Genomic DNA, 27052 nt, shown 5'->3' on the forward strand with positions numbered 1-27052 from the left:
CTCATATTCCGGTGGAAGTTGAATAAGCAAAGATGTGTTCGTGAGAGGATGTCCATTTTATCCATATCATTTAGCATTGTAACTGTGGTTTATGGCATAAACTTGAAAATCCTGATGAGTCATAACAACAGCTTCTAGAATTGCCCCATGTATGGTGTTGCTTGTCAATGTTAGGATTCAACAAGCAATTCTCCTCAAATTTCAGCCAGCCCATATCAATTAGACTTCACACTTTATGCTTCGGGGTCATACAATGCTCAATGGAATGCCTCAGGGCTCCTCCATGATAAGCACACGTTGCGTTCGAGTCGTATCCTCAGAAAAATGGAGGTTGAGGAACCTTGGTTGGGGTTATGGCTACCATTGAATTATTGAGTGGATATGGGATCAAGTTTAGCATATGACAACGGAATTTGGGGTGAACCCTACAGGCTTTTTGCTGTAAAATTCCTTTTTGTTGGTGTTTTTTGGTTTGTGCTAAAGGTGGTCTTCGTCATTGGAAGTGCGGTAGACAGGCTTTGTGGTTGATTTAGGGATGGCCTTTGTGGATAATTGGGCGGTGGGTAAGGAGGAGGTTTGTTATTGGCTGAGTAATGACATTGTTGGGTTGGTGGGAAACTTGGCTGTATAGGAATGGCAGTCACAGCATGGGTTTCTCCCTCTTTCTCACCCTCTTCATTTGCCCCAGTTTTCTCAGTCGTCCTAGTAGGATGATCAAATTTGCCTCTTTTCGGACCCACATCGATCCTTTCACTGGCGAAGACCAAATCCGCAAAGCTTTTGAGGGTGCGTAGCCCACCATCTTTTCATAGTAGAGTATCAATAATGTGTCTACCATCACGATTATCGTCTCCCTTTCCATCATTGGGGGTACCACCTGGGCCGCCAGATCCCTCCACCTTTTGGGTGTTTTCTTCGAAAGATCCGTCCCCTTTTTTGCACATGTTCTGTAGTTGCATCCTATCCGTAACCATATCAAAATTGTACTGATACTGCCTAACAAAGGCAACCATTAGGTCCTTCCAAGAATGGACTCGGGAAGATTCCAAGTTAGTGTACCAGGTAATAGCTACCCCGGTAAGACTTTCTTGGAAGGAATGTATTAGCAATTCCTCATCTTTTGCGTATTCCCCCATCTTCTGACAATACATCTTTAGATGGTTCTTGGGACAAGTAGTCCCCTTGTACTTGTCAAAGTCCAGCACCTTGAACTTGGGAGGGGTGATGATATTGGGTACTAGGAACAACTCTTCTAGGTTAGCAAAGGCATAATCTTCACCTCCTTCAATGGCCCTGAGCCTTTCCTCTAGACGATCCAATTTTCCCATTCCTGCCATAGTCATGAAGGTTTTTAACGGCTGTGGAACGTGAGGGTTGTGGTTGTGGATGATACTGAGGGCCCTCCAAAGTGTTTTGCAGGGGTATACCACCAACTGCTTGCCCTTTAGCAGCATATCCGAGGCAAGGCTCGAAGTCGGCTAGATCGTGGTGGGGAATTTCATGTGTCTCCTCCATGGGTCGAGAGACATGTGCATGATCAGATTGAGGTTGTTGGCTCTTAATGAGTATGGGAGTGGAGTTTTTGACATCCTCATTGGGAATGTACGCCACATTGGGTGGTGTATAGTTTGGGAGGCAAGCCATATGGCGGGAAGGCGTGCTTGTTTTGAATTTGCACATCATGGGGTCATCCGTACTTCCCAAATCTTTGCCTACCATATTTGAGGTTGGACGATTCATTTGCTTGAGGCCAGATGGGAGCATCGGGTTCACCTTAGCGACAGCGCTATGCTCATCATGGCCTCCATCATTGTGGCCATTTGCTCTTTCATGGCCTCCATGTCGGCCTTCATCTTCTCTTGCACTTCCTCTGCTTCACCCATTACTGTAGCTCTAGCACGAGTTCGGTAAGGGCGCCGTAAAGCGTGTCCTTTTCTTTTTGATAACAATGATTAAGTTCATTTTATTTTATTTTTCAAGGAAAGAATGCAATGAGCAATGCAACCAATGAAAAGCATGGATGTATGCGAATGACGTACAGTTGAAGTATTGCGAATTTTTACGCAGGATATGGGGTTGAATCAATTTAGATTTTCAACATGGTCCATGACATCTTTGTCAAGGTGAAACAGGAAGTAACAAGGACATCAACAATCCTAAATATGTTTGGCAGTAGACGAAGCAGTGATGTGACTCGATTCATCTTTTGCCCCAATTTTGCAAGACGGTTACTTCCATATTTCAACTTGACTTGATGAACCTTTTTATAAAAGCATGAGCTTGGTTCAACCCTATAATCCAAGGAATGGCAATTCTGATCACCAATACTTCAGCAACATCTCATAGGGATGAATGACTCGGGCATACTTTAAGCTATGCATGGAAAATGTAATTATGAAATTGAGATGCCCGAAGAAACACCATTTCCTAGTTAACCATGCATTAGGTACCATGTTCAATTATTTTGTTTTGTTGTTGTGTGTTTTCTTTTTTTTTTTTTTTGAGAGGAACATTAACCATGTCCCCTCCTTCCTTATGGGTTAGCGTTTTGCCTAACTTGAACTTACTTAAGTTAGAATTTAGGCGTTGATTACTTATTTTTAAAACAAACAAATAGTAAAAGAAAACTGCGAATACAAAGGATACGGGGCTGCCTTGCAGCGACATTCTCTGCTTGTCTAGCGCAGAGAAAGGGCAACGATCAGTCGGTCGTGACCCCATCCCCACTTGCATCCGTTCCTAAGTACCTGCAAGTAATAAACAACCAGGTTTGGCCAATCTTGACCGCGTCGTTGTCTTACCTTGATTGGTTTCTGCTGTCCATGTTTTGTCCCCACCCCAGAAGGTAGCTCAAGATGATCCTGCCCCTGTTTTACCACAACAATATGCAGGCGTATGCGTATGCATGAATGTTTTCAAACGCAGCAAATTTTAGCAAAAGTTGGTTTAGGTTCAATTTTAATTAAGCGCTTGGGGCATCCCATGAACTGAGCGGAAGGGCTCAGGTGAGCACAAATCAACGCAAGGTTTGAAACCAACGTGAGGACTAAAGCCTCGAATCCACGTTCATTTCTTTGAAAGATTGTAACGAGAGATACAGCAGACAGGAAATCCCTGGGGGAAATCCAGAAAACGCATAAAGATAAAGAACATGCAGCGACATCCTTAATTGCCCCAGATTCTAAGCATAATATCGCTTGACGACATCAGAATTCACGGGTGAAGGTAACTCTTCGCCATCCATGTTGGTAAGCACCAGGGCTCCTCCGGAAAAAGCCCTATTCACAACAAAAGGCCCTTCGTAGTTCGGGGCCCATTTCCCTCGATTGTCCTTGACAGCATGGGACATTTTCTTTAGGACAAGGTCTCCCTCATGGAACTTGCGCAAGCGTACTTTCTTGTCGAATGTATTCTTCATTCTTTGCTGGTACAAGCGCCCATGACTCATGGCCGTTAAGCGCTTACCCTCAATGAGGTTGAGCTGGTCATAGCGCGTTTGGGCCCACTTTGATTCCTTTAATCCGGATTCTGCCAAGATCCTTAATGACGGGACTTCTACCTCAAACGGTAACACAGCCTCCATCCCATACACCAATGAGAACGGCGTTGCCCCAGTTGACGTCCGCACTGAAGTTCGGTAACCGTGTAACGCGAATGGGAGCATTTCGTGCCAATCTCTGTATGACACAGTCATCTTTTGGATAATCTTTTTGATATTCTTATTGGCCGCTTCCACGGCTCCATTCATCTTTGGCCGGTAGGGTGTGGAATTGTGATGCTGGATTTTAAACTCCTCGCACATTTCCCCCATCATCTTGTTATTCAGGTTGGTGTCGTTGTCTGTGATAATCTTCCTTGGCAAACCATATCGGCAGATGATCTCTTTCTTAATGAACCTGACCACCACACCCCTCGTGACATTGGTATAGGAAGCTGCCTCGACCCACTTGGTGAAATAATCTATCGCCACGAGGATGAAGCGATGACCATTTGAGGCCTTAGGCTCAATGGCCCCGATGACATCTATTCCCCACATGGAGAAAGGCCAAGGGGCGGACATGACATTCAGAGGATGTGGTGGGGCATTGACATTATCTGCGAACGCTTGACATTTGTGGCATTTCCTCACATGGACACAACAATCACTTTCCATGGTAAGCCAGTAATAACCTGCTCTTAGGATCTTCCTGGCCATAGCATGCCCGTTGGCGTGCGTTCCAAACGAGCCCTCATGGACTTCCTCTATCATGTGATTTGCCTCTCTGGCATCCACACACCGCAGGAGTGTCATGTCGTGATTTCTCTTATACAGTATACTTCCACTCATGAAGAAGCCGGCTGCCAACCTTCTCAATGTCCTCTTATCACTGTCGGCAATCTCTGGCGGGTATTCTTTGCTTACGACATATCGCTTGATGTCGAAATACCAAGGCTTTCCGTCCCGTTCCTCTTCTACTTGGCAACAATGCGCGGGTTTGCCACGACACCAAAATTCAATGTAGGGTAGATCCCCGTGCGGCGTTAGCTGGAACATAGACGCCAAAGTAGCAAGCGCATCCGCCATTTGATTTTCCTCGCGGGGAACATGATGGAAAGAGATTTCATCAAAGGTTTTAGCCAATTCCTTGATATAGGCTTTGTAGGGTATCAGCTTGGGATCTCTAGTTTCCCATTCCCCTCTCAGCTGATGGATTACCAACTCTGAGTCGCCGTACACCTTGAGTAGTTTGACATTGGAGTCAATTGCTGCCTGGACGGCTAGGGCACATGCTTCATATTCGGCCATGTTGTTGGTGCAATCGAATCCTAGCCTGGCTGTGAAAGGTACACATTGATTGTCCGGAGACACCAATACTGCCCCAACGCCATGGCCTAGAATCTTTGACGCTCCGTCAAACCATACGGTCCATTTGTCCCGATCTTCGTCCAATTTTTCCTCAAACAAGGCCATGATGTCCTCATCCGGGAATTCAGGATGCATGGGCTGATAGTCGTTAAGAGGCTATTGAGCCAAATAATCTGCTAAGGTGCTTCCTTTTATCGCCTTTTGGGTGACGTAAACTATATCAAACTCGGATAGCAGGACTTGCCACCGGGCGATTCGTCCCGTGAGAGCTGGCTTTTCAAAGATGTACTTAACCGGGTCCATCTTGGATATCAACCAGGTAGTATGGCTCAGCATGTACTGCCTTAGGCGATGGGATGCCCATACTAAAGCACAACACGTTCTTTCAAGCAAGGAGTAATTTATTTCACAGGTCGTGAACTTCTTACTCAGGTAGTAAACAACGCGCTCTTTCTTTCCGGATTCGTCATGTTGCCCCAACATACACCCCATTGACTCATCTAAGATTGTCATGTACAAGATGAGAGGCCTTCCAGGTACTGGTGGCATAAGCACAGGGGGATTCATAAGACACTTCTTGATCCTTCCAAAAGCCTCTTGGCAATCCTCATTCCAGCGATCAGTTTGGTTTTTGCGTAAGAGCTTGAACAACGGCTCACAAATGGCGGTGAGTTGCGATATGAACCTGGCAATATAATTTAAGCGTCCCAGGAAGCCTCGGACTTGCCTCTCAGTACGTGGTTCCGGCATCTCAAGGATAGCCTTCACCTTTTCGGGGTCTACCTCTATCCCTTTCTGGCTTACAATGAAACCAAGCAATTTCCCTAATTTGACCCCAAAAGTACACTTGGTGGGGTTCAACCTTAATTGATATTTCTTAAGCCTTTCGAACAACTTCCGCAGGTTGACTAGGTGTTCTTCCTCGGATTTAGATTTAGCAATTATGTCATCCACGTAGACCTCGATCTCTTGATGCATCATATCATGGAACAAAGCTACCATGGCCTATTGATAAGTTGCCCCGACATTCTTGAGTCCAAAGGACATCACCTTGTAACAGAACGTCCCCCACAGGGTGACGAAGGTAGTCTTTTCCATATCCTCTGGCGCCGTCTTTATCTGATTGGTCGTGTTATCCACGAGGATATCGATGTGTGGCAAAGGAAAATTGTCCTTGGGACTGGCCCGATTCAGGTCCCGATAATCCACACACATTCGTACTTTCCCATCTTTCTTAGGGATCGGTACGATGTTGGCAACCCATTCTGGATACCGAGCGACGGCCAGAAAACCAGCGTCAAATTGCTTCTTCACTTCTTCTTTTATCTTCAAGGATGTTTCGGGCTTCATCCTTCTCAGTTTCTGCTTTACCGGGGAACACTCGGGATTTAGAGGTAATCGGTGCTGTACAATGTCAGAACTCAAACCGGGCATATCTTGGTATGACCAAGCAAAGATGTCTTGGTAATCTCTTAGCAGGATTATTAATTCTTCACGGATAGGTGCGGTAATACCTGTGCCTATCTTTACATCCCTTTTTCCACTGCCAATTCCCAAGTCTACTAGTTCTGTTTCTTCTTGATGAGGCCCCATTTCTTGGTCCTCATGGGCGACCATTCTTTCTAATTCCGAGGGAAGTCCCACATCCTCGTTCCCTTCATCTTATGTTTGATTCGTTTCTTGCTCGAAGTTGATAGGCGGGTCCCAGGTATTAGTACCTTCGAGGGACTCATCATCGGATCTGTCGTTTTAATAAGTAAAGAAGTAAACATGCAAATGGATGAGAATGGGTAGAGACGTAGGAACAGATGAAGAAAGATCCTTGTATTATAAATTCAAAACAAAGGACACAAAGCCTTAACAAAAGAAAAAATCTAAAGCCTAGGCCCAACTATAGAGTTTTAAAACCGTAAAGGTTTACATTATGCTCGTTGCATAAATGCCAGGGCGCTCCTCCACTTGCCAATTTCCCAGCTGGAAATCAGGAGGGCATGGTCGTACCAAATCCAATGTACTCGGAACATCATCTTCGTATATCGCGACCACTTGACCTTCGTCTCCCAGACCCGCACTTATAAAGCTTCTACTTATGTGGCAGGGCGGGCTTCCTTCACTTTCTTGTCTCAACTGCGAGCTTTGGCCACTGCTTTTCCTTCCCGCGATGCTTCTCTTCATATCCGCCTGAGTGGGCTTATAGCCTAAACCATACTTCCCATGATTTCCTTTGGCATTTATCAGGCTAGTTATGCCGCCGTTGTCTTTGCCCAAACCCATTCCGGGTTCGTAACCGTTCCCCAACATAACACGGGCCATCATTACTGCTGCATCGGACAGGCAAGCTTGCCCAGAGAATGTGTCCACGGAGGAAATGCTTACCACCTCAAAAGACTGGAAAGCGGTTTCTAATGACTCCTCTGCGGCTTCCACATAAGGCATAGAGGATGGGCAGCTCACCAAGATGTCTTCTTCGCCTGATACGATGACCAGATGCCCTTCCACTACGAATTTCAACTTTTGGTGGAGTGTAGAGGGAACAACCCCCACTGAGTGGATCCACGGGCGCCCCAACAGACAGCTGTAGGGGGGGTTAATATCCATTATTTGGAAGGTGACTTGACAGGTGTGAGGGCCTATCTGTACTAGGAGATCGATCTCTCCCCTAACCTCTCGGCGGGTGCCGTCGAAGGCACGAACCACCATTGAACTCGGCTTTAAGTGGGAGGCATTGAATGGTAATTTCTCCAAAGTGCTCTTAGGCATCACGTTTAAACAGGAACCATTATCGATTAGCACTTTGGCTACGATATGGTCCATACACTTGACTGATACGTGCAAAGCTTTATTATGCCCTCTCCCCTCGGCGGGGATTTCTTCTTCGGCGAAGGCAAGATAGTTGTTGGCAGTGATATTATTGACCAGCCCTCCGAAACCTACTATCGAGATGTCTTGGGCCACATGGGCCTCGTTCAGAACTTTTACTAGGAGAGCCCGATGGGGCTCGGAGCTCATGAGTAACTCCAACAGCGAGACCCTGGCCGGGGTTTTGTTGAGTTGTTCGATAACCTTGAATTCGCTCTGCTGAATTATACGGAGGAACTCGCTGGCTTCCTCTAGCGACACCTCCTTTTTACCATCCTTTTTCTCCGGAAGGCCTTTTGCCGGAATATCTTTATTCGAAGCGTGGGGTGCTTCGCCATCTTGCTCCTCCCCCAATTTTCCTTTTCCCTTGACGTTCGCGGGTTGGACTGGTAGGTCCGGAGGCGTGAACACACGACCGCTACGGGTCACACCACTCAGCCCCGTGATATTTGTCACCTTAGCCGACAACGAGCTGACGTCGGTGGCTTCTTCTTCCTCCCCCGTCGGAGATGCATATCTCCATGGGACTGCGTGGCTATTTTGGTACGGGAAAGGAACAGGTTTAGCTGCTAAGGGGTGTCCGGGCTTTTGCGAAGCTGTGCCCTTAGTGAAGTATATCACCAAGGGTTTGGGCTTCGCAATACTGCTCCCATCCGTGGACTGCATGCATATATGTTGCTCTTCTTTTCCTTCACTACCAACTTCCAGTCGACCTTGATCTATCATCCGCTGTAACAATTCCTCTACTCCCAAACATGTTTCCATGTCATGCAGCTCGCCGGAATGCAGCAAACAGAAATCCTCCTTACACCCACTATGGGGAATCACACCTCCCTTTTGTAGGGCCTCAAAGATAAACCTCCTAGGGGTTGCCACATCCCTTAAAGGTTTAGACTTGCGCGGCCTATCGGACTCAACGGCGTTAATTGCTCCCCCTCAATGATTGGCGAGCAGGTTGGTTCTCACATTAGGCCGATCCTCTTGGAAGGTCAGCCATCCAGCATCCATTAAATGTTGGACCTTGTATTTAAGGGCCAAGCATTTTTCAACAGAATGCCCCGGGACACCCCCATGGTACTTGCAAGTTGCGTTAGGGTCATACCACTTTGGGAAAGGGGGTTGGAGGACCTTTCTGGGAGTTACCATGGCCAAATGATTGGCGATGAGGGATGGCAAGAGGTCTTCGTACGTCATTGGGAGTGGGGTGAATTCTTGAAATGGCCTCGGAGGGAAGTTCCTTGTTGCATTGGAATTACCGGCCGGGCGAGTCGTGTTCAGAGTTGGAACTTGGGGAGCTTCCCTCTGGGTGGGTGCCTTAGGCTGCACGGGTGCTGAACTAGAGGCGTTCCCGGTATGAGCCGAGAAGCTCGGGTGATGTTGCACGTACTGATGGGTACCATGAGGTGTCTGCGGGGGTTTGACCCACGCGGGCGTTGAAGAGACGGCATGGGCATCTCCTTCCTTCCTTTTTGCCCCTGTTGCCTCGATTCTTTTGGCATTCGCACTCGTGGAGGAAACGTAATCAAACTTTCCTCTTTTCAATCCTACCTCGATTCTTTCCCCGGCGAATACTAGGTCCGCGAAGCTGGACGGCATGTAACCTACTAGCTTCTCATAGTAGAACACTGGCAGAGTGTCTACTATCATGGTGATCATCTCTCTCTCAACCATGGGAGGAGCTACTTGTGCCGCCAGGTCTCTCCACCACTGTGCATATTCTTTAAAGGTTTCGCCCTCTTTCTTGAACATATTCTGCAGCTGAGTGCGATCGGGAGCCATATCGGAATTGTACTGATATTGCCTTAGGAAGGCAGTAATCAGATCCTTCCAAGTACGGATACGGGAAGCTTCCAAATTAGTGTACCAGACTATCGCAGCTCCGGCCAAGCTATATTGAAAAAAGTGTATTAATAGCTTTTCATCCCTAGAGTGTGCGCCCATCTTGCGACAGTACATCTTGAGATGGTTTTTGGGACAAGTCGTCCCTTTATACTTGTCGAAGTCCGGCACTTTGAACTTCGGGGGAATAACAACATCGGGTACTAAGCAAAGATCCGTCATGTCTGCGAACGGATAATCCCCAAATCCTTCCACGGCTCTCAATCTTTCCTCGAGGAGATCGAGCTTCCTCCTTTCTTCAGTTGTCGGGGGCGGTCCTTCCGTGGACAAAACTATTGGTTGTGTCGCGATGTTGGGTTGAGGCAACGTGCTGGGTGCTGGCCCTTCGGGGATCGGGAGATAGAACTCGACATCCCTTCGAGCATAGTCTTGAGGGTCTTTGTGGACCTCGTCGGGCTGTTGAGGAGGCTCTCTTTCAAGGGCGGGAGAAGCAATATGGCCCGCATCGTCTTGCAAAACGGGTGGTGAGTAGTTGGGCGGCAATCCATAAGGGTAAGCCGCTCGGTTGTATCCCAGGTGAGGGTTGCCATCGTGTCCCACTGTGTCCCTTCCCCGTCCTACTATGTTTGAGGAAGGATGGTGCGCAGTTGCCAAGAGAGTTGGGTCTGCTTCGGCAGCCGAACTGACAGCGGCAGCGGTTGGCACGTTTTTCTCCATGAGCTGCCTCATTCCTAACATGGCCTCCATCATGGAGGCCATTTGTTCTTTCAGAGCCGACATGTCGGCTTTCATCTGTTCCTGTGTCTCCTCTTGATCACCCATCGTTCTAGATTTGGATCTGGTGCGATAGGGATGCCTTGTGGCGCGTTTAGTTATGGTGTTTTTCCCTAAAAAACCAAACATGAGGAGTGGGTAAAGAAAGAAAGAATGCATGCTAGAGATAAAATGCGGGAGTGATTTGATTCGCACAAGCTTTTTGGAGTAGAAACATGGGACCAACTCATTTTATTTCAAAAAAAAGGTTGTATCTAGTCAAGGTCTGAGAGACCATACAAGTTTCCTAGCGATTTCTAATTATGTGGGCCATTAAGTCTATCATATGCTGACAATAGCCGAGAAGCCCATGAATCTCTTCGGGGGCGGAGTAGGTGTCCGCCATCGCCTTGGCCTTGGCTAACAAGCGGGGAAGTTCTTGACTCCCGTTCAAGGTAAGAGCAAACCGATCCATCCACATGGTTGCCTCTTGGTGTAAAGAGTCGATCACCCTTCCTCTAGCCTCTTTTTCCGCGTATACTTGGGCATACTCGTCCGCGATCCTATGCTCGTGGGCCATGGCTAGACCTAACTCTTCTTGGTACTTGGCGATGATAGCTAGCATGTTGGTCTCCGTCTCGCATAAACGCTGAGACAAGCTTCTTTTGGACCTTGAACAGGCAACTAACTCCTCTTTCAAAACCATGCTATGTGCTCGTGACTGGTCCCTCTCTTCCCTTCGCAGCTTGAGTTCATTTATTCTGGCCATACTCTTCCTTGCGAGCCCTCTTGGTCTCTTGTTCAAGGGCTCGTGCGGTGGTTGCATTCTCTTCCCGTAATCCGGCACACTCCTTCCGGATGTGTGTAGCGGCCAACTTGAACTTCTCTTTGGCAAGTTTCGCCTTTCCTAACTCGCTTTTAAGAGCTTGGACTTCTTCATCCTCTTCCGGTGCTTCAAAACTCTCTTCGCTGACGACTTTTAACTTGGCGAGCCAATCCAAACCTCGTATATGAACTTTCAGCCATTCATGGTACCCACCAATGATGCCATTACGAATGCCCCTAAGTTCTTGATCTTTCCTTAACGGGGTTTCCCATGCCTTATGGATTCTTTGTATAGCCTTGAAATTTTGTGCGCCGAAATCCCTCACAAGGAAAAGAGACATGCTTTCTTCCGTCGGTGCTCCCCTTATGGGGTACCCTAGTTGTCTTATAGCGAGCGCGGGATTGTAGTTAATACAACCCCTCGTTCCTATCAGCGGAATGTTTGGGTATCCTCCACATGAGAAAAGGACTCCTTCCTTTCCTTCCTTCCATTGGGGGAACCAATTGATTGTTCTACCTCCTATCCCGGCCAAAAGCTGGTCCCAATCTATTCTCCTCTTTTCAGTACACGAGCGATGGCTCAAGAGCGGACATGGATGCCTTGTGTCTTGCTTGAACAAGTGCGAAACCAACCAAACACAGAGGGCGGGCAAGCAACAGATGATCCGTGCGCTACTCTTTTCGCACCTTCGGTCAAATGTGTCAAATAAATCTGCCAGAACAGCTACCACCGGACTTTCCTTCCTATGGTGGTATGCAAGGAAAGCGTCGATTGCTGCTAGGTCCACCAAACCATCCACGTTTGGAAAGAGGACGACCCCAAAAATTAGCAAAGCTAACACATCCATAAACGGGACCCAATCTCCTTGATTGGCCATACCCCTCGCCTTGTCTTCTAGGTACCTCCGTGGTAGGCCCGCTATGCCGTTCCGAGTCTGTTTTATGCGGTCCAAACCTCTTGCTGAATCCTTGACCACAGTTGCAATTCTGCTCAAAGAGGGGAGACACCCGGAGGAAAGATATGGTTTTCTTCCCCCGAGAGGACATCCTAGAATTTCCTCAAATTCTTCAATGGTTGGTACTAATTGGAAGTCTCCGAACGTGAAGCATCTCAAAGGCTGGTCGTAGTATTGGGTGAGTGATGCAATGGCTTCTATGGATATCTCTGCTACGGTCAACTCTAAGATCTTTCCGTAAATCTTGCGGAAAGCTTGCATTTGGAGAGGTTCCATCAACCGCCCTAATTCCTTGATGCTGGTGGTATCTAGGCCTTTAACCTTGACTTCATAAAACCTCTTGCCGGTTTGATTTGTCCCCATGCTTACTAAAGTGAGACAAAAAGCTGGTGCAAATCAAAACTCCGATATCTCATGGGTGGGATGGATGAATGTATGAAGGAATGCATATGACACAACTGTATTTTAAGAATGCGGGTGCCCGGGACATTGTCTCCTTTTTAGACACAACGTCTAGGGGTAGCAAAGTACCCCAACGTATGTATTTAAAACGGTGACCCGGACCTTCCATTGATTTGTCTATAGAGGGGATCAAGACAGAACCCCTATGCATATGCAAAAGGCGCAATAGTATGACAATATCCACTGAGCATTAGCAAAAGGGTATATGATATTTATGCATGGCAGTGTGAAAAATGGCACGCAACGTGTTTGCTCCGTGCCCCTATTTAAAGGACTTATAAGGGAGAGAACTAACTAGGCATTTAGTGATAACCCCCAAGGTAGTCATATCTCTTTTGATAGTTTCTAGAGGTATCATTCTCTTCGAAGAACATATTGCAGCAGTAGGGACTACTAGCAACAATAAGTTTTCAAAGAGAAAAGCTCTAGATGAGGGTTCACTGTAATCAAGCAAGTCGGAGACCTAGCATGATCACAGATTCACCTCCACTCCTTATGTTCCCATGAACCCGGGTATAGGGTCCTTTTTCACTCACAGTGTGTGCAAATAGTGTTGGTGTTTGTGTGCATCAAATGAATAAATATTTACTTCATGCATACATTTTAAAATGCACTAAAAGCAACAAAGAGTTTATATACACAAGAACATAATGAAGGGAAACCAACAAAGGAGTAAGTCACGATAAAGCATTTGCATAAGATCAAATGGCCTAACTCTCTAAAAAACATTCCCCAGTAGAGTCGCCAACTGTCGCAACCTACCCTTCGGCGGGAGGGCGACGCGTGACTCGCGGGATGCGTGTTCCACGAAAGGAATACGCGCGGAGTCGCCACCAACGTTTATTTGAGGAAAACGTCGGAAAAACCAGAAAAGACGCGATCTACGAACTTTTAAGTGAAAGGTTCGGGAGTTGTATTTACGCACGGGGAAGGTATTAGCACCCCACACGTCCGTCACAAGGGACGGCAGCCTTTAATCGGATGTGCAAACATGACCTTGATTTTTACGTTCCCTTTTATGTCCTTATATCCTTTATACCCTTTTTATATTTTTTCTCTTTTTGTGGTCGACAAGGGTGTTTCCCTTTGCTCCTACATATTCCTCAATTGGGATGAGAAAATCAGACCTACGTAGTTCTTTCTTATCAAGTGATTCTTTTTTACTTAAAAGGTGATCATTTTAAGGCGTTGGACCTTGAAAATGATCCATTTTACTTAGCAAGAAATTGAAATGATAAACTTCAAAAACCTATTTTTATGGACGAGCTTGACTAGGCGAGTTGATTTTAGCCTTAGTTTCACTTTAGTTATTAGTCAATTCGGTTAAGAACGAGAAATCCCAAAGCGAAAACGTTCGATTGATTTTCCGCTTTATTTTACTAAAAAGATGTTTTTTTGATTATTATATTATTTTTTACCTTTTTTTTTATTTCCAACGTGGTTACGGCACGACCGAACGGTCGGAATTCATTTTAACCGATGTTAACGGATAATACAATTCAAACGATCGGTGGAAATTTATTTTATTTTTAGGTTAAGCGAGAAATGACTTAAATAAAATGGCTTAAGCACGTCAAAAGGGGGTATAAAAAGTAAATGAAACGAGAATAAAAATACACGAAACACAATGTGGACCACCACGGGTACATAGAATGAATCGAAAAGCTTGGTTCGAGGTACTTACCCGTTGAAGATCGAAGAACGATGAAGAACGAATGAAGAACGTCGAAGAACGGTCGAAACCTTCGCGAAATTCCTTACGGAAACGTTTCGGAAGCGCCTCGGCTTAGATTTTCTTCACGAAAACAATTTTTCCAAGCAAATTCGAAAGAGAGAGAAGTGCCTAAGGGGCTGAACCCTTTTCCTTCTCACTTCTTCCCCTATTTATAGCAAAATAGGGGAGATGCTTGCCGCCCAGCTCGCCCAGGCGAGCAGGGTTACTTCCTCCAGAAGCAACAACCTTCTGGAGGAATCTTCTGGAGGGCCCAAGTGGGCCTGGTTGCTATTTGCACCCCCATTTTTACTAAGTACACCCCCCTGCCTTTTTTTTGGTGATTCTTTTTTCGTAAAGTTACGGAAACTTACGAATTTCGTAACGATACTTGTTTTCTTTCCGTAATGTTACGGAACCCAGTGGATTACGTAATCATCCCCTTTTTTGACTTACGGAATGTTACGGAACCTCACTAATCGTGCAACGATGCTTCCATTTGATTTCCGGTGTGTCACGGAACCTTACGGATTGTGCATCAATATTTTCTTTTGTTTTCCGGCATGTCCCGGAATTTCACAAATTGCCTAATGATGGGTGCCAAGCACCTTACAAGGACCAAACAAAAGTCGCATGTCATCAAGCAAAGGTCCCCGGACGAAATTAGGGTATGACACACATGAACGGCCGAACGGTCTACCGGGTTTTTCCACCTAACAGGATAACATGCTTTTTGCAAAGAAAAATAAATCATTCGCGAGAGCACCACATCTTAGAGAAACAATATACTTGTGCCAAGGGTAATCTTCCTTGCAACCGAGAATGAAGGGTAGGACGTCAACTTCTAGCTTTCAAATAAACACGCAGGGGAAACATGGGGCTAAGTTGAAAATAAATCACTCATGGTGTATAAAACTCACAAGGCAAGTGTCTTATCCTATTCCCAAACCAATAACTGCACCATGACTCTATTTTGCATGCGACTTCCTATCGAATCATAGATCAAACGTACGATTACGGACCAATATGATTTTCTCGAGGTCAGCGTTTTTTTGGAGAGGAAGCTGGGTGTTTTGGTCTTTTCCTCTTTGTTCATGTGGGGTGGGATATTGCCAATCAAGAATGATTCTGAGTGGCAATCTGGCTTTGGGGACTTTCTATCCTCTTTCTTTCATTGATCGAGAATTGCTTCTTTTCCCTTTTCACTTCCTTTTGATCTTTGATCGGGAATCCTTCCTTTTCTTCCTTTTGTTCTTTTCTTTATTTTCATCTTTTTATTTTCTTTCTTTTCATTTCTTCCTTCTCTTTCTCTTCACTTTTCCTTCCCCATCCCTTTCTTTGGGAAATTGGGTTTTAGCATTCTATTTGCTCTCCCTTGAGGAGATTCCGCTGTCCTTTGCTTCGGGGGAAAAGAGGAGGATTCTTTTGGTAGGCCAAGGTTCAAAAAATTCCAAGGTTGTGTTTCAATGGGGTCTTTTATCGTGGGAACCCAATCTTGATATCTGGGGCAAAACAAATTTGGGTGTCAAGGGGTCGCTCTCGGCCCGAACTTTCGTATTATTCCATAAGGCACGCGTGACAATGATGATTTGAAAACAACGTGCAAAATTAGTCATGGCTACAGCTAGGTGGGCCCTCAAGCATCCCGTTTATGGCATTGTGATACTACGGTTGGGAATTTACACAGACAGACCCAACGTTTCCCAATTATGTTCTTTCATCAGTTCAACGAATTAATTCATCCTTATCTCGGTTCATTCCAGAAAATAAACTCTCAGCATTAGTCCCTTGTTTCTAGAAGACGCGTTTGCTCTTTACGAATGATTTATACTTCTCAATTATAACATGTCGACCTTCGCGGTCCTTCATTCTTTTTACCTTTTTTTGTTTTATTTTTATACATGTTCACTAAAACTATACACTTGTGGTTCTTTATGTGGAAAACTTTTCTATGTACATCTATATGACAAACTGTCTCTGTACACACATTAGAACCCTTCTTTTTACGTCACACGGTCTATATACAATCCCTATTTACATTCAAAGATTTTTCATTTTTCCCAACACACACTTATACACAAAAGTACACTCGTTGCTCACACGCACAAGAATTCCCTTCCACGCATCATTTACACACAGGAATCCTTCTATACACATTTCCCTGCTACATACATGTATAGATAAAAACCTTTTTCTTTTCCTTATGAACATGACTTCTATTCACAACGCTTCTTTTCTTTTTATTAGGATTTTGGTTCATTTTATTTTTTAGAACGACGTTCCTAAATAAAAACTCTACACCGTTTCGGAATTTCAACAAACACTATTGACAACAACGAAGTAAGCACTAACGTAACAGTTTAAACGACATGTATGCACAAAACAAAAGTCAAAACATGAAACAACGTTAGTCCCTTAGTCAAACAAAAATAAGATGATATATACCAAGAAAAAATGGAAACAAAAAGAAATATGGATCAAAGAATCTCCCAATCATGCGGCTCCGCTCCCTCCTAAGAAATCAAGTAAATCGGTCATCTCTTCGTCCTCGCGGGCCTCATCTGCCTCATCGGGAGCCTCTGCCGGTGCCCCTGCCGGCGCCTCTCCTGCCTGGGCCTCAGGCCAATCTCCAGGCCATGCGACCTCTGCCCTGAACTGATCCGGAGTAGGGCACGGAAAAGAAGTAAAGCCCTGACTCTGCAGGCTGAGACTCATCTGATACAGACAATCATGAGTCTGTACATGTGCCCGGTGGTTGGCCGCCTGCTGGCGCACCAAATGCCGCAAATACTTCTCTGTATCAAACAATCCGGCTGGGCCAGCCTGATGAGGTGGTGGCGCGTCCGCGGCCTGTGGTGCATCACCCTGGACCTGTCTCTGCGTGCAGTACTTCTCAATAAAAGCTCGGGTGATGGGCGGCCGAATCACCTTGCTAGGTGTGACGGGGACACCGAATGACTGGCAGAGTCCTGTGATCAAGGCGGGAAACCCCAGGGCCCTGTTGGACTTATCCGGGTCCAAAGGGTGCCTGGTAGGCGCCATACCTGCAAAAATATAGATGGCATCAGCGATTAACTGAGCCACATGGATGCTCATCCGCGTCAGGATGGCGTACACCAGCTGACACTTCGGAAGGGGGAGGTCGAAATTATGATCGGTGGGCAGGATGTTGCTGAGCAGCAAAGTCATCCATATCTGAGTCAGGGTGGTCATGTTGGTGCGCATGATCTGCACCCGTCTCCCGGCAGCAGTCCGGGCAAAATGTTGCCCCGGTATACATAGTAACTGGGCGATGGCCTTCTCATCGAACCCATCGGACCGGTTCCTCCTCTGGTCATACTCGCACTCCTGGCCTTCTTCCAGCACTAAAGGATATCCCAAGAGCTGGCCGATAGCATCTGCATCAAACGGGATCCACTGACCCCTCACCCAGGACCTCATATCACGCACGTCCTCCTCTGTTGGCCAAGCATTGGCATAAAATTCGAGGACTATTTCTGGATCGAACTTGGCCATGGGGGTAACCAGTGATGCCCACCGCCGGCGACCTATCTCTTCCTGGAAATCAGTATACTCGTCGTCCCTGAGCTGGATGCGTCGCTCCCGGAGAAATGACCATCCCTTGATGGCCTCGAAGCGCTGCTGGTGTGCAGCGCTCTTAAGGCGGTGACTGTCATACTCGGGAGCGGAACTAGCTCCTTCGACCGCCTTATCCTTCCTGGATCTCTTTGAGGCAAGTTTCCTCGGGGCCATTTCCTGCGAGAACAAACATTCAGAAGTTATTTTTACAAGATAATGCTTATCTTAACGCAAAAAATGTCATGCCAATCCCTCTAATTTAGACTAAACTCATATGATCCATTCATGCACACACGCATGTGTAGAAAATACCCTATTATTTATATCAACATACAAGGATATTCAAAACATTCTAGTGACCACACATATATATATATATATATATATTTTTTGGAAAGAATACTTACACGCATGCTCAAGGTATTGTGCCAAAATTACATATGTTCATATCCTAACTATTTTGCTACCACAAACTACCCACACACATTTGAAGTATTTTATTAACCTACAAATTTTTTGTTGTTCCATTCCTATTTATATATACATATCTGCGCATTGGAGAGCCAATCTCACGTCACGCACACACTTGCATTTGAAAAGAAACCTTCATGCCATCTACCTAACTCTTGAGGGGAAATCCCACATCATATATTCATTTGGGAAGCATTCTCGTGCCATCTCTGGCACGGGTACACTTTTTTTTGAAAGACTTCTTACACTACTTATCCACAAATATACATATTTTGAAATGCATTATTTACTATTCATTCACTTTGCAAGGTATTTTTATGCCATATATTCACACACTTTGCAACACATTTTTATGCCATATATTTTTACACATATATCTACACACCCTTGAAAAACATCTCCCATGTTACTTAGGTGCAAAGTGCCAATCATGGGGCAGCCCAGATTCTTGCAAACAAGTCCCTATTTTCATGCTTTTCTAATCCTAAAACCAAATTTTGGATTCCTAGCCATAAGCATGCTTCCTTGCATTGAAATTAAAAACTTGGGTTCCTAGGCCTAGAATTGCATTCGGACTCTCATTTTAAATCCTTCATGCTGTCCCTATGTATATAAAACAGTCCCACAATCCTAAGCCTACAAAACCATGCTCATATGTCATTGAGGCATTTCACCGAGCACTTGGTGGGCGCATGTTTGGACATAAATTGCAAGAGAATGGAAACAATGTGGCATGCCCCATTGCTTCAGAATACAACCTAGGCCTAAGGCCTTTTCATTCAAAATCCTCAATTCAAGAAAACAAGCACCAAAGCAAACCAAAACTGCCTCACAATTATAAGCATATTCTCACAAATTAAGGCACCAAAAGATGAAGAAAACGCATCAATGGAAAGCAAAAACACCAAGGATGGAATACTTACTTGTTGGAGTGAATTTGATGGAAGCTTGCTTGTGGAGCTTCTATGGAGGCTGGATCTTTGAGCTTCAATGAGGTCCTTCAATGGTGATTTTTCACCATGGAGATGCAGCGGAAGACAAAGGAGAAGAGGTGAGAGGAAGCGCCATCCATTAAGGAATAAGCCATGGAAAAAAGAGCTTCACCACCAAGATGAGCCTTGGATAAGAAGCTTGGAAGGATGCTTCAATGGAGGAAAAGAAAGAGGGAGAGAAAGAGAGAGGGGGGAGCATGAAATTGAAGGAAGAAAAAGGGAGAGAAGTTGAACTTTGAGTTGTGTCTCACAAGACTCTCATTCATCAAAGTTACAACAAGTGTTACACATGCTTCTATTTATAGACTAGGTAGCTTCCTTGAGAAGCTTTCTTGAGAAAACTTCCTTGAGAAGCTTCTTTGAGAAAGCTTCCTTGAGAAGCTAGAGCTTACCTAAACACACCCCTCTCATAACTAAGCTCACCTCCTTGAGAAGCTAGAGCTTAGCTAAACACACCCCTCTCATAACTAAGCTCACCTCCTTGAGAAGCTTCCTTAAGAAGATTCCTAAAGAAGCTAGAGCTTAGCTACACATACCTCTCTAATAGCTAAGCTCACCTCCTTGAGATGAGAAGCTAGAGCTTAGCTACACACCCCCTATAATAGCTAAGCTCACCCCCATGACAAAAAACATGAAAATAACAAAAAAAGTCCTTATTACAAAGACAACTCAAAATGCCCCGAAATACAAGGCTAAAACCCTATACTACAAGAATGGCCAAAATACAAGGCCTAGACGAAGGAAAAACCTATTCTAATATTTACAAAGATAAGCGGGCTCATACTTAGCCCATGGGCTCGAAATCTACCCTAAGGCTCATGAGAACCCTAGGGCCTTTCCTTGGATCTCTAGCCCAATCTACTTGGAGTCTTCTAGCCAATGCCCTTGCGGGGTAGGATTGCATCAGAATTGAAATACCAAAAATGAAAGCAAAACGCGACCAAAAGTGGCTTAGGGGAGCAAGAACCGTGAGTCCCGTAAGCCTTCTTTTTTTTGAATGAGGGGGGAAGTTTTTGAGTGTAGAAAATGTTCCCCTCCCTCGTTTTTTATATTTTGGTTGCAGGGGTTGCTCGCCCAGGCGAGCTAACCTGCCACTTTTTTTTTTTTTGAGGGGAACATTAACCATGTCCCCTCCTCCCCTACTGGCTAGCGTTTGCCTAACTTGAACCTACTTAAGTTAGAATTAGGCGTCGATTACTTATTTAAAACAAACAAATAGTAAAAGAAACTACAAACACAAAGGATACTGGGCTGCCTTGCAGCGACGTTCTCTGCTCGTTTAGCGCCGGGAAAGGGCAACGATTGGTCGGTCGTGACCCCATCCCCACTTGCATCCGTTCCTATGTACCTGTAAATAGGAAACAAAAATACGCGGCCAATCGTGACCGGTCATCGTCTTACCTTGGTTGACTTCTGCCATTGATTTGTCTTGACTTCGGACCGTGGCCTGAGACGATTCTACTCTTTGCTATCACAAGATATGCATGTGCATGCATGAATGTATGAATGTTTCTAATGCGATGATTTTATTTTAGTGAAAGCTGGTTAGGTTCAATAAGCGTTTGGGGCACCCCATACACTGAGCGAAGAGGGCTCATGCTTCTAAAACACAAAGTTTGAAACACCAAAGGGAGGACTAAATCCCTGCCCATCTTTTCCTTTCAAAGAAACGAGACAAATACAGTGAATGGGAATCCCTAGAGGAAACCAAAAGGAACGAGAGAAACTCAGAAATAAAAACGTGTGACGGTCCTCTCGAAGGCAATTCCTCGCCATCCATGTGGGTTAGTATCAGAGCACCCCCAGAAAAAGCTCTTTTCACCACGAAAGGTCCTTCATAATTCGGGGCCCACTTGCCTCGATTATCTTTAACAGCGTGGGACATCTTCTTCAACACGAGGCCCCCTTCATTGAACTTGCGTGGGCGTACTTTCTTGTCGAATGCGTTCTTTATCCTTCGTTGATACAAATGCCCATGGCTCATGGCGGCCAAACGCTTACCTTTAATAAGGTTAAGTTGGTCGTAGCGTGCTTGAGCCCATTCTGACTCTTCTAGGCCCGACTCCGCCATTATCCTCTGAGAAGGAACTTCTACCTCAAATGGGAGTACTGCCTCCATCCCATAAACCAAAGAATACGGCGTTGCCCCAGTAGAAGTTCGTACCGAGGTTCTGTATCCGTGTAGGGCGAAAGGCAACATCTCATGCGAATCCTTGTATGACACCGTCATCTTTTGAACAATCTTCTTAATATTCTTATTCGCAGCCTCTACAGCCCCATTCATCTTTGGCCGATAAGGGGTAGAGTTATGATGCTGGATCTTGAAGTCTTCGCACATCCCCTGCATCATCTTATTGTTCAGATTGGTGCCATTGTCAGTAATGATCTTCCTGGGGAGTCCGTATCGACAAATCAACTCCTTCTTTATGAATCTAACTACCACATTCCTTGTGACATTAGTATAAGACGCTGCTTCGACCCATTTGGTGAAGTAATCTATCGCCACAAGAATGAAGCGGTGCCCATTCGACGCTTTGGGTTCGATGGCCCCAATGACATCTATTCCCCACATAGAAAAAGGCCAAGGGGAGGACATAACATTCAGAGGATGTGGCGGAACATTGACATTGTCTGCGTATGCCTGACATTTATGACACTTCCTTACATGAGCCCAGCAATCACTTTCCATGGTGAGCCAGTAATAACCGGCCCTAAGGATTTTTCTGGCCATGGCATGCCCATTGGCATGTGTCCCAAAGGAACCCTCGTGAATCTCCTCGATCATGAAGTTCGCCTCCTTGGCATCTACGCATCGTAGGAGGGTCATGTCGTGGTTTCGTTTGTACAGGATAGTACCACTTACAAAGAAACCAGTAGCCAATCTCCTCAACGTCCTTTTGTCATTGTCAGAAATCCCTGGTGGGTATTCCTTGTTCTCGACATACTGCTTGATGTCGAAATACCACGGTTTCCCGTCCCGCTCTTCCTCTATTGCATAACAATATGCCGGCCTGCCTTGAGATTTGAATTCAATGTATGGAAGATCCCCGTGTGGGGCAAGTTGAAACATGGATGCCAGGGTGGCTAGTGCATCAGCCATTTGATTCTCTTCCCGAGGTATGTGGTGGAAGGAAATGTCGTCAAAGTACTTGGCTAACCTCAAGATATGAGTTTGATAGGGTATCAACTTCGAGTCCCTAGTTTCCCATTCTCCTTTCAACTGGCGTATGACCAAAGCTGAGTCTCCATACACCTTGAGTAGTTTTACATCAAAATCAATGGCCGCCTGAACCCCGAGGGCGCACGCTTCGTACTCGGCCATATTGTTGGTACAATCAAAACCTAGCCTAGCCGTGAAAGGAATACACTGATCATCCGGGGATACAAGGACTGCCCCTACTCCGTGGCCCAAAGCATTTGATGCCCCATCGAAGCAAACAACCCATTTGTCTAGGTCCTCACGCGTCCGCTTCTCTTCAAACAGGGCCATGATATCTTCATCTGGGAACTCGGGGTGCATCGGTCGATAATCCTGAAGGGGTTGCTGGGCCAAATAATTCGCCAAGGCGCTTCCCTTTACCGCCTTTTGGGTGACGTAAACGATATCAAATTCAGACAATAGTACCTGCCACCTGGTGATTCGTCCCGTGAGGGCCGGTTTTTCAAAGATGTATTTTACGGGATCCATTTTGGAAATAAGCCACGTGGTATGGCTGAGCATGTACTGCCTAAGCCGATGTGATGCCCATACCAGAGCACAACACGTCCTTTCCAACATTGAGTAGTTTATCTCACATACGGTAAACTTCTTGCCTAGATAGTAGATGGCTTGCTCCTTTTTTCCAGAATCATCATGCTGACCCAACACGCACCCCATAGACTCGTCCAACACGGTCATGTACAGGAAAAGGGGTCTTCCCGTTACAGGTGGCATGAGTACCGGGGGATTCGCGAGACTCTGTTTGATCTTCTCGAAAGCCTCTTGGCAGTCACTGTTCCATAGGACCGCTTGGTTCTTACGTAATAGCTTAAAAATGGGCTCACAGGTAGGGGTGAGCTGCGAGATAAATCTCGCGATATAATTCAACCTGCCCAAAAATCCCCGAACCAGCTTCTCCGTGCGTGGTTTCGGCATTTCAAGGATGGCCTTCACTTTCTCGGGATCTATCTCTATCCCTTTCTGACTTACGATAAATCCTAGCAGCTTCCCCGACTTCTCCCCAAAGGTGCACTTGGTTGGGTTCAGTTTTAATTGGTATTTCCGCAACCTTCCAAACAGCTTACGCAGATTGACAAGGTGTTCGTCCTCAGTCCGAGACTTGGCAATCATGTCATCTACGTAGACCTCTATTTCCTTATGCATCATGTCATGGAACAACGCCACCATGGCACGTTGATAGGTTGCCCCAGCGTTTTTCAACCCGAAGGCCATCACTTTATAGCAGAATGTCCCCCATAGGGTGACGAAAGTGGTCTTCTCTATATCTTCGGGTGCCATCTTTATTTGATTATACCCCGAAAAACCATCCATAAATGAGAAAAGGGCAAACTTGGCTGTATTATCTACCAATATGTCAATGTGTGGCAGGGGAAAATTGTCCTTTGGACTGGCCCGGTTCAAGTCCCGGTAGTCTACACACATTCGAACCTTGCCGTCCTTTTTCGGGACTGGGACAATGTTGGCCACCCACTCCGGGTACCGTGCCACAGCTAAGAAACCTGCATCAAACTGCTTCCTTACTTCCTCTTTAATTTTTAAAGACATCTCGGGTTTCATTCTTCGTAACTTTTGCTTAACCGGAGAAGACCCGGGATTCCAAGGCAACTTATGCTGCACAATGTCGGAATCGAGACCGGGCATGTCTTGATATGACCATGCAAAGACATCTTGATACTCTTCAAGAAGGGTTATCAAGCCTTGGCGGATAGGCGCGGTCATACCGGTTCCTACCTTTACTTCTTTCTTTTCCTCCGTGGTCCCCAAGTTTATCAATTCAGTTTCTTCTTGGTGAGGCTTCATCTCACGTTCTTCTTGAGCGACCAACCTCTCCAACTCTGGTGACAGGACGTCCTCTTCCTCTTCCTCGTTTATTGTTTGGCTTATATCTCGATCGAAATCGATTGACAAACCCTCGTTGTTAGGTTCCTCAAAGAATCGACCCTCACATCTAAACAAGATAAAGGAAACAAAAACAAGCAAAATGATATGAGAAAGGGTGGCACTTGCAAGAACAGATGAAACAATATCTCTTTGTTTATTTAATAAGGTAGGTTTCACAAAACAAAAGAGAACGGAAATCTACAGGCTCTAATTACATTGAATCAGCGGTATAGACTTCTGACTGGCTTATCACGCGCCAGTTCCCCACTTGCGAACCGGGGTGGCATGGTTGCACAAAACTTGGTGGGTCTTGAGGGAACTCCTCTTCTATTGCGGCCACCTCCTCCTCAGACACCATTCCAGCGCTGGTGAAACACTGGCTAATACAGCCGGGCCATACCCTATCCGCCCGAAATCTTGACGGCACGTTCCTCCTCCCCGGCATCCCGGGCTCATACCCTAATCCATACTTGTATGGATTTCCTTTGATATCGACCACGTCGGCATTCCCGAGGCAGTCTTTGCCTAGACCCATTCTGGGCTCGAATCCGTTCCTGAGCATAACACGCGCCACCATTATGGCCGCGTTGGAGAGAGAAGGTAGCGACGGACTTGGTTCCACAGAGGCGCAGCTCATAACCTCAAAGGATTGGAAAGCCGTTTCCAACGATTCTTCCGCCGCTTCTACGTACGGTGCGGAGGAAGGGCAGCTCACTAACATGTCCTCTTCACCCGACACAATCACTAAAAGTCCACACACGGCAAACTTCAATTTCTGGTGAAGTGTTGATGGGACTACTCCCAGGGCATGAATCCAAGGTCTTCCCAAGAGGCAGCTATAGGCAGGATTTATATCCATTACTTGAAACACCACATTGCAAGTGTGGGGGCCTATCTGAATGGGAATGTCGATTTCCCCCATTACTTCCCGCCAAGTACCATCAAAGGCTCGCACCACCATCGAGCTCGGCTTTAAATGTGACGCACTAAAAGGAAGCTTTTCCAAAGTGGTCTTTGGCATCACATTTAAACTCGATCCATTGTCGATAAGTACCTTTGCGACAACGTGGTCCATACATCTCACCGACACATGTAGAGCCTTGTTGTGTCCTCTCCCCTCAACGGGAATCTCTTATTCCGCAAACGCGATGTAGTTGTTGGTGGTTATATGATTAACGATGCCTTCGAAACCCTCCACTGAGATATCATGTGCTACATGGGCATCGTTAAGAACCTTCATCAACAGCGCACGATGAGGCTCGGAGTTTATGAGTAGTTCAAGCAAAGATATCCTTGCTAGAGTTTTATTCAGTTGCTCGACTACCTTAAACTCGCTTTGTTGGATGAGGCGGAGGAACTCATGGGCCTCTTCCAAAGTCACTGTTTTTCCTTGGAGACCTTCTTTCTTTTCGGCTCCTCTTGCCATGGGAGGATCTACTTCCTTCGAGGGGGTGGCTACGTCTGTGGGCTCTTGGACCATGGGCGCCTTTCCTTTAGAGGGAAAATCCGCCAGGTGAGGGGAAGCGAACACCCGACCACTGCGGGTTACACCACTGAGGCCGGTGATGTTGGTTACCTTAGCTGATAGGGAGTCAACTTCGGTTGCAACTCTTTCGCTGGACGCGGGAGGGGTATACTTCCACGGAACGGCCTTATTACTTTGATATGCAAATGGCGTTGGCTTGGGCGCCGCCCGCGGGTATATGGGTGCGGAGCCGGTCCCTTTCCTAGTAAAACATATCACTAGAGCCTTGGGGTTTAAAGGAACCTTCTTCTCTTCCGACTGCATGCAAATTTGTGGTTCTTCCTTCCCTCCTATGAACACTTCTAGCTGCCCGCAATCCATGAGCCGCTGAAGCAATTCTTCCACCACGGGACAGGTTTCCATGTCATGCGACTCCCCAAGGTGAAACAAACATTCATCCCTTTCATCTCCGCCTCGGGGGACCATGCATGCCGCTTGCAGCGATTGATAGATGAAACGTCTAGAACTAGTCACATCTCCTAACCTCCTTGTCCGTGGTGGCCCGTCCTCTTCGACGACATTCACGCTAGCACCTCCATGACTAGCTAGCGGGTTGGTTTTAACATTTGGGCCTTCTTCCTGAAACGCCAGCCAGCCGGCACTAATCAGATGCTGCACCTTATACTTGACCGGGATGCAGGAGTCAATATTGTGTCCGGGAACTCCACTGTGATACACACACTTGGCACCCGGATCATACCACTTGGGGTAGGGTGGCTGGAGAACTTTCCCGGGTATGGCCACCACCAAGTGATTCTCCAATAGTGAAGGCCATAACTCGGAGTATGCCATGGGAATAGGAGGGAAGTTGTCTTTCGGGTGTTGTGCATACTTATAGGTCACGCCCGGGGCTGCATTATTAACTGGCCAGGGCGTGGCTGAAGCTGTGCGTTGGGCCAGCGCTCTTTCTGCCGCGGGTGGTCCTTTTACTTGAGTCGGGAGGGAATTCCCGGCTCGGATCAAAAAATTTGGGGGATTGGGCTGGTATGAGCTTTGGATATTCTGGGGTGCTTTCATCCATGTTGGGGCGGTGGTGACCGCGTGGGCGTCTCCTTCCTTTTTCCTTGCGCCCACTGTCGGGGCTCTTCTGTTGTTGTTGGGGTCCATATTGGCAGCATATTCAAACTTGCCTT

Source organism: Glycine soja, chromosome 7 (assembly GCF_004193775.1).
Source record: "Glycine soja cultivar W05 chromosome 7, ASM419377v2, whole genome shotgun sequence".
Taxonomy (NCBI): Eukaryota; Viridiplantae; Streptophyta; class Magnoliopsida; order Fabales; family Fabaceae; genus Glycine; species Glycine soja.